The sequence below is a fragment of the Triticum dicoccoides genome, chromosome 5B, assembly GCF_002162155.2.
Source record: "Triticum dicoccoides isolate Atlit2015 ecotype Zavitan chromosome 5B, WEW_v2.0, whole genome shotgun sequence".
Taxonomy (NCBI): Eukaryota; Viridiplantae; Streptophyta; class Magnoliopsida; order Poales; family Poaceae; genus Triticum; species Triticum dicoccoides.
The window spans coordinates 469,167,422-469,176,592 of record NC_041389.1 but is presented as its reverse complement, the minus strand read 5'-3'; positions in this window follow the sequence as shown (position 1 = coordinate 469,176,592).

Genomic DNA, 9,171 nt, shown 5'->3' with positions numbered 1-9,171 from the left:
CTGTATTGCAATAAACATGATCCAATCATATTCATGCTCAATACAAACACCAAATAACATTTATTTAAGTTCAACACTAATCCCGAAAATAGAGGGAATGTACGATGGTGATCGTATCAACCTTGGAATCATTTCCAACACACATCGTCACCTCTCCCTTAACTAGTCTCTGTTTATTCTGCAACTCCTGTTTCGAGTTACTAATCTTAGCAACTGAACTGGTATCAAATACCCAGGGGCTACTTTGAACACTAGTAAGGTACACATCAATAAGATGTATATCAAATGTACTTTCGTTCACTTTGCCATCCTTCTTATCTGCCAAGTATTTGGGGCAGTTCCGCTTCTAGTGACCATTTCCTTTGCAGTAGAAGCACTCAGTTTCAAGCTTAGGTACAGCTTTGGGATTCTTCACGGGAGTGGCAACTTGCTTGCCATTCTTCTTGAAGTTCCCTTTCTTTCCATTTGCCTTTTTTCTTGAAACTAGTGGTCTTGTTAACCATCAACAGTTGATGATTTTTCTTGATTTCTACCTTTGCTGATTTCAGAATCGCGAAGAGCTCTGAAATTATTTTCGTCATCCGTTGCATATTATAGTTCATCACGAAGTTCTAATAGCTTGGTGATAGTGACTATAGATATTTGTCAATCACTATCTTATCTGGAAGATTAACTCCCACTTGGTTCAAGCGATGATAGTACCCAGACATTCTGAGCCCATGCTCACTGGCTGAGCCATTCTCCCCCATCTTGTAGGCAAAGTACTTGTCAGAGGTCTCATACCTCTAGACACGGGCATGAGTCTGAAATTCTAGTTTCAGCTCTTAGAACATCTCATATGCTCTGTGGCGTTCAAAACATTTTTGAAGTCCCGGTTCTAAGCCATAAAGCATGGTGCACTAAGCTATTAAGTAGTCATGTCATCATATCGAGCTTTCCAAACATTCATAGCGTCTGCATCTACTCCTGCAATAGGTCTATCACCTAGTGGTGCATCAAGGACATAATTCTTCTGTGCAGCAATGAGGATAATCCTCATATCACAGACCCAGTCCGCATCAGTGCTACTATCATATTTGAACTTAGTTTTCTCTAAGAACATATCAAAAATAGGGGAGCTACAACGTGATCTATTGATCTACAACATAATTTGCAAATACTATCAGGACTAAGTTCAGGATAAATTAAGTTCAATTAATCAAATTACTAATGAACTCCCACTTAAATAAACATCCCTCAAGTTATCTAAGTGATACGTGATCCAAATCAACTAACTCATGTCCTATCATCATGTGAGATGGGTAGTCATCAATGGTGAACATCTCTATGTTGATCATATCTACTATATGACTCACGTTCGACCTTTCGATCCCAGTGTTTCGAGACCATGTATGTACATGCTAGGCTTGTCAAGTTTGACCCAAGTATTCTGCATGTGCAAAACTTTCTTACACCTGTTGTATGTGAACATAGAGTCTATCACACCCAATCATCATGTGGTGCTTCGATACAACGAACTTTAGCAACGGTGCATACTCGGGGAGAACACTTTTATCTTGAAATTTAGGGAAGGGATCATCTTATAATGCTATCGCCGTTCTAAGCAAAATAAGATGCATAAAAGATAAACATCACATGCAATCAAAATATGTGACATGATATGGCCATCATCATCTTGTGCTTTTTGATCTCCATCTCCAAAGCAACGTCATGATCTCCATCGTTGCATGGTGGTCATCTCGCCAACTATTGCTTCTATAACTATTGCTAACGCAGAGCGATAAAGTAATGCAATTACATGGCGTTTGCATTTCATATAATAAAGAGACAACCCTAGAGCTCCTGTCGGTTACCGATAAATTACAAAACATGATCATCTCATACAATAACGTATATCACATCATGTCTTGACCATATCACATCACAACATGCCCTGCAAAAACAAGTTAGACGTACTCTACTTTTTTGTTGCAAGTTTTACGTGGCTGCTACGGGCTTCTAGCAAGAACCGTTCTTACCTACAGCAAAAACCACAACGGTGATTTATCAAGTGTGTTGTTTTAACCTTCTTCAAGGACCGGCCGCAGTCAAATTGGATTCAACTAAAGTAGGAGAAACACACACACCCGCTAGCCACCTTTATGCAAAACTAGTTCCATGCCTGTCAGTGGAACCGGTCTCATGTACGTGGACATGTAAGGTTGTTCTGGGCCGCTTCATCTTACAATACAGCCGAATCAAAATAACACGTTGGTGGTAAGCAGTATGACCATCACCGCCCACAACTATTTGTGTTGTACTCATGCATATCTTCTACGCATAGACCTGGCTCGGATGCCATTGTTGGGAAATGTTGCTTGGAAAACAAAAAAAATCTACGCACACGCAAGATCTATCAAGGAGATGCATAGCAATGAGAGGGACATAGTGTGTCTACGTACCCTCGTAGATAGTAAGTGTAAGTGTTTAGTAACGCAGTTGATGTAGTCGAACTTCTTCGTGATCCAACCGATCAAGTACCAAACATACGACACCTCCGTGTTCAGCACACCTTCAGCTTGGTGACGTCCTCCGCCTTCTTGATCCAGCAAGACGGCGAGGTATTGGATGAGTTTCGGTAGGACACCTTCAGCTTGGTGACGTCCTCCGCCTTCTTGATCCAGCAAGAAAGCGAGGTAGTGGACGAGTTTTGGCAGCACTACTAAAATATGATCGGGGGTGTAAACGGTGGAAGGGGGCGCCGCACACGGCTAGGCAATTGTGTGTTATGTGCTAGCTAGGCGCCCCCTCCCGCATATATATAGGTGTGAGTGAGGGAGGAGCAGCCAAGAGGGCACCCAAGTAGGAGGAATCCTACTTGGGGTCTCTCCCGAGCCCCTCCTTGCCTTATATGGAGTGCGGGAGGAAGGAAGGAGGAGGTGCCCCCCCCCCCTTTCCTTTCTCTCCCGAGGAGGGAAAGGCAGGAGCGGCCAGCCCTCCCCTTTGAAGGAAATATGCCCTAGAGGCAATAATAAAGTTATTATTTATTTCCTTATTTCATGATAAACATTCATTATTCATGCTAGAATTGTATTAACCGAAAACTTAGTACATGTGTGAATACATAGACAAACAGAGTGTCACTAGTATGTCTCTACTTGACTAGCTCGTTGAATCAAAGATGGTTAAGTTTCCTAGCCATAGACATAATTTGTCATTTGATTAACGGGATCACATCATTAGAGAATGATGTGATTGACTTGACCCATTCTGTTAGCTTAGCACTTGCTCGTTTAGTATGTTGCTACTGCTTTCTTCATGACTTATACATGTTCCTGTGACTATGAGATTATGCAACTCCCGTTTACCGAAGGAACACTTTGTGTGCTACCAAACATCACAACGTAACTGGGTGATTATAAAGGTGCTCTATAGGTGTCTCCGAAGGTACTTGTTGAGTTGGCGTATTTCGAGATTAGGATTTGTCACTCCAATTGTCACAGAGGTATCTCTGGTCCCTCTCGGTAATGCACATCACTATAAGCCTTGCAAGCAATGTGACTAATGAGTTAGTTACAGGATGATGCATTACATAACGAGTAAAGAGACTTGCCGGTAACGAGATTGAACTAGGAATTGAGATACCGACGATCGAATCTCGGTCAAGTAACATACCGATGACAAAGGGAACAAACATATGTTGTTATACGGTTTGACCGATAAAGATCTTCGTAGAATATGTGGGAGCCAATATGAGCATCCAGGTTCCGCTATTGGTTATTGACCGGAGACGTGTCTCGGTCATGTCTACATAGTTCTCAGACCCGTAGGGTCTGCACGCTTAAAGTTCGGTGGCGATCGGTATTATGAGTTTTTGTGTTTTGATGTACTGAAGGTAGTCCGGAGTCCCGGATGTGATCATGGACATGACGAGGAGTCTCGAAATGGTTGATACGTTAAGATTGATATATTGGAAGGTTATATTTGGACATCGGATGAGTTCCGGGGTTATCGGATAAATATCAGAGAACCGGGAGGTTACCGGAACCTCCCGGGGGGGTATTGGGCCTCATGGGCCCATGTGGAGGAAGAGGAGAGGCGTCCAGCTAGGGGCGCGCGGCACCCCTAGCCCAAACCGGATTGGACTAGCCCCCCCCCCCCTTTCCTTCTTCTTCTCCTACCTTTCCTTCCCCTCTCCTACTTGGACTAGGAAAGAGGGGGGAATCCTACTTGGAGTAGGATTGCCCCCCTTGGGCGCGCCTCCTCCTCCTTGGCCGCCCCCTCCTCCTCTCCCTCCTTTATAGACGGGGGCAGGGGGGCACATCTAGACACAACAATTGATCTCTTGATCTCTTAGCCATGTGCGGTGCCCCCCTCCACCATATTCCACCTCGGTCATATCGTAGCGGTGCTTAGGCGAAGCCCTGCGTCGGTAGCAACATCATCACCGTCATCACGCCGTCGTGCTAACGGAACTCTCCCTCAAAGCTTGGCTGGATCAGAGTTCGAGGGATGTCATCAAGTTGAACGTGTGCTGAACTCGAAGGTGTCATACGTTCGGTACTTGGATCGGTCGGATTGTGAAGACGTACGACTACATCAATCGCTTGTGCTAACGCTTCCGCTTTCGGTCTATGAGGGTACATGGGCGACACTCTCCCCTCTCTTTGCTATGCATCACCATGATCTTGCGTGTGTGTAGGAATTTTTTTGAAATTACTACGTTCCCCAACAGTGGTATCAGAGCCTGGTTTTATGCATAGACGTTATATGCATGAGTAGAACACAAGTGAGTTGTGGGTGATGCAAGTCATACTGGTTACCGACATGTCATACTTTGGTTCGGCGGTATTGTTGGATGAAGCGGCCCGGGCCAACATTATGTGTACGCTTACGCGAGACTGGTTCTACCGACATGCTTTGCAAATAGGTGGCTGGCGGGTGTCAGTTTCTCCAACTTTAGTTGAACCGAGTGTGGTTACGCCCGATCCTTGAGAAGGTTAAAACAACACTAACTTGACGAACTATCACTGTGGTTTTGATGCGTAGGTAAGAATGGTTCTTGCTCAGCCCGTAGCAGCCACGTAAAACTTGCAACAACAAAGTAGAGGACATCTAACTTGTTTTTGCAGGGCATGTTGTGATGTGATATGGTCAAGACATGATACTAAATTTTATTGTATGAGATGATCATGTTTTGTAACGGCGTTATCGGCAACTGGCAGGAGCCATATGGTTGTCGCTTTATTGTATGCAATGCAATCGCCCTGTAATTGCTTTACTTTATCACTAAGCGGTAGCGCTAGTCGTAGAAGCAATAGTTGGCGAGACAAGAATGATGCTATGATGGAGATCAAGGTGTCGCGCCGGTGACGATGGTGATCATGACGGTGCTTCGGAGATGGAGATCACAAGCACAAGATGATGATGGCCATATCATATCGCTTATATTGATTGCATGTCATGTTTATCCTTTATGCATCTTATTTTGCTTTGATTGACGGTAGCATTATAAGATGATCTCTCACTAAATTTCAAGGTAAAAGTGTTCTCCCTAAGTATGCATCGCTGCCAAAGTTCGTTGTGCCGAGACACCATGTGATGATCGGGTGTGATAAGCTCTACCTTCATCTACAACGGGTGCAAGCCAGTTTTGCACACGCAGAATACTCGGGTTAAACTTGACGAGCCTAGCATATGAAGACATGGCCTCGGAACACTGAGACCGAAAGGTCGAGCGTGAATCATATAGTAGATATGATCAACATAGTGATGTTCACCATTGAAAACTACTCCATTTCACGTGATGATCGGTTATGGTTTAGTTGATTTGGATCACGTGACCACTTAGATGATTATAGAGATGTTTATCTAAGTGGCAGTTCTTAAGTAATATGATTAATTGAACTTTAATTTATCATGAACTTAGTCCTGGTAGTATTTTGCAAATAATGTTGTAGATCAATAGCTCGCGTTGTTGCTTCCCTACGTTTTATATGTGTTTCTAGAGAAAACTAAGTTGAAAGATGATAGTAGCAATGATGCGGACTGGGTCTGCGATCTGAGGTTTAATCCTCATTGCTGCATAGAAGAATTATGTCCTTGACGCACCGCTTGGTGACAGACCTATTGTAGGAGCAAACATAGACATTATGAACGTTTGGCTAGCTCAATATGATGACTACTTGATAGTTTAGTGCACCATGCTTAACGGCTTAGAATCAGGACTTCAAAGATGTTTTGAACGTCAAGGACCATATGAGATGTTCCAAGAGTTGAAGTTAATATTTCAAGCAAATACCTGAGTTGAGAGATATGAAGTCTCCAACAAGTTCTATAGCTAAAAGATGGAGGAGAATTGCTCAACGAGTGAGCATGTGCTCAGATTGTCTGGGTACTACAATCACTTGAATCAAGTGGGAGTTAATCTTCCAGATAAGATAGTGATTGACAGAGTTCTCTAGTCACCATCACCAAGTTACTAGAATTTCGTGATGAACTATAGTATGCAAGGGATGACGAAAACGATTCCCGAGCTCTTCATGATGTTGAAATCGACGAAGGTAGAAATCAAGAAAGAGCATCAAGTGTTGATGATTGACAAGACCACTAGTTTCAAGTAAAGGGCAAAGGGAAAGAAAGGTAAACTTCAAGTAGAATGGCAAGCAAGTTGTCACTCCCGTGAAGAAGCTCAAAGCTGGACCAAAGCCTGAAACTGAGTGCTTCTACTACAAAGGAAATGGTCACTAGAAGCGGAAATGCCCTGAATATTTGGTGGATAAGAAGAATGGCAAAGTGAACTAGGGTATATTTGATATACAAGTTATTGATGTGTACCTTACTAGTGTTTATAGTAACCCCTGGGTATTTGATACTTGTTCGGTTGCTAAAAATTAGTAACTTGAAAAAGGAGTTACAGAATAAATAGAGACTAGTTGAGGGTGAAGTGACGATGTATGTTGGAAGTGGTTCCAAGATTGATATGATCATCATCGCACACTCCCTATATTTTCGAGATTAGTGTTGAACCTAAATAAATGTTATTTGGTGTTCGCGTTGAGCATAAATATGATTAGATCATGTTTATTGCGATATGATTATTCATCTAAGACAGAGAATAAATTGTTATTCTGTTTACATGAATAAAACCTTCTATGGTCATACACCCAATGTTGATGGTTTATTGAATCTTGATCATAGTGATACACATATTCATAATATTGATGCCAAAAGATGCAAAGTTGATAATGATAGTGCAACATATTTGTGGCACTGCCGTTTGGGTCATATCGGTGTAAAGCGCATGAAGAAACTCCATAAAGATGGACTTTTGGAATCACTTGATTATGAATCATTTGATGCTTGCGAACCGTGCCTTATGGGCAAGATGACTAAAACTTCATTCTCCAGAACAATGGAACAAGCTACTGAATTATTGGAAATAATACATACCGATGTATGTGATCCAATGAGTGTTGATGCTCGTGGAGAGTATCATTATTTTCTGACCTTCAGAGATGATTTGAGTAGATATGGGTATATCTACTTAATGAAACACAAGTTTGAAACATTTGAAAAAGTTCAAAGAATTTCACAGTGAAGTGGAGAATCATCATAACAAGAAAATAAAGTTTCTACGATCTGATCGTGGAGGAGAATATTTGAGTTACGAGTTTGGCCTTCATTTAAAAACAATGTGGAATAGTTTCACAGCTCACGCCACATGGAACACCATAGTGTAATGGTGTGTCCGAACATCGTAATCGCACTTTATTGGATATGGTGCGATCTATGATGTATCTTACCGATTAACCACTATCATTTTGGGGTTATGCATTAAAGACAGTTGCATTCACTTCAAATAGGGCACCATCAAAATCCGTTGAGATGACGTCTTATGAACTGTGGTTTGGCAAGAAACCAAAGTTGTCATTTCTTAAAGTTTGGGGCTGTGATGCTTATGTGAAAAAGTTTCAACCTGATAAGCTCGAACCCAAATCGGATAAGTGTGTCTTCATAGAATACCCAAAAGGAAACTGTTGGGTACACCTTCTATCACAGATCCAAAGGCAAGATATTTGTTGCTAAGATGGATCCTTTCTAGAGAAGGAGTTTCTCTCGAAAGAAGTGAGTGGGAGGAAAGTAGAGCTTGATAAGGTAATTGTACCTTCTCCCGAATTGGAAAGTAGTTCATCACAGAAATCAGTTCCAGTGATTCCTACACCAATTAGTGAGGAAGCTAATGATGATGATCATGAAACTTCAGATTAAGTTACTACAGAAACTCGTAGGTCTTCCAAAGTACAGTCCGCACCAGAGTGGTATGGTAATCCTGTTCTGGAAGTCATGTTACTAGACCGTGATGAACCTACGAACTATGAGGAAGCGATGATGAGCCTAGATTCCATGAAATGGCTTGAAGGCCATGAAATCTGAGATGGGATCCATGTATGAGAACAAAGTGTGGACTTTGGTGGACTTGCCTGATGATCGGCAAGCCATAGAAAATAAATGGATCTTCAAGAGGAAGACAGACGCTGATAGTAGTGTTACTATCTACAAAGCTCGACTTGTCGAAAAAGGTTTTTTGACAAAGTTCAAGGTGTTGACTATGATGAGATTTTCTCACTCGCAGCGATGCTTAAGTCTGTCTGAATCATGTTAGCAAATTGCCACATTTTATGAAATCTGGCAAATGGATGTCAAAACTACATTCCTTAATGGATTTCTCAAAGAAGAGTTGTATATGATGCAACCAGAAGATTTTGTCGATCCTAAAGGTGCTAACAAAATGTGCAAGCTCTAGCGATCCATCTATGGACTGGTGCAAGCATCTCGGAGTTGGAATATACGCTTTAATGAGTTGATCAAAGCATATAGTTTTATAGAAACTTGCGGTGAAGCCTGTATTTACAAGAAAGTGAGTGGGAGTACTGCAGCCTTTCTGATAAGTATATGTGAATGACATATTGTTGATCAGAAATAATGTAGAATTTTTTGGAAAGCACAAAGGAGCGTTTGAAAGGAGTTTTTCCAAGAAAGACCTTGGTGAAGCTTCTTACACATTGAGGATCAAGATCTATAGAGATAGATCAAGATGCTTGATAAGATTTTTCAATGAGTACATACCTTGATAAGATTTTGAAGTATTTCAAAATGGAACAGTCAAATAAGGAGTTCTTGCATGTGTTG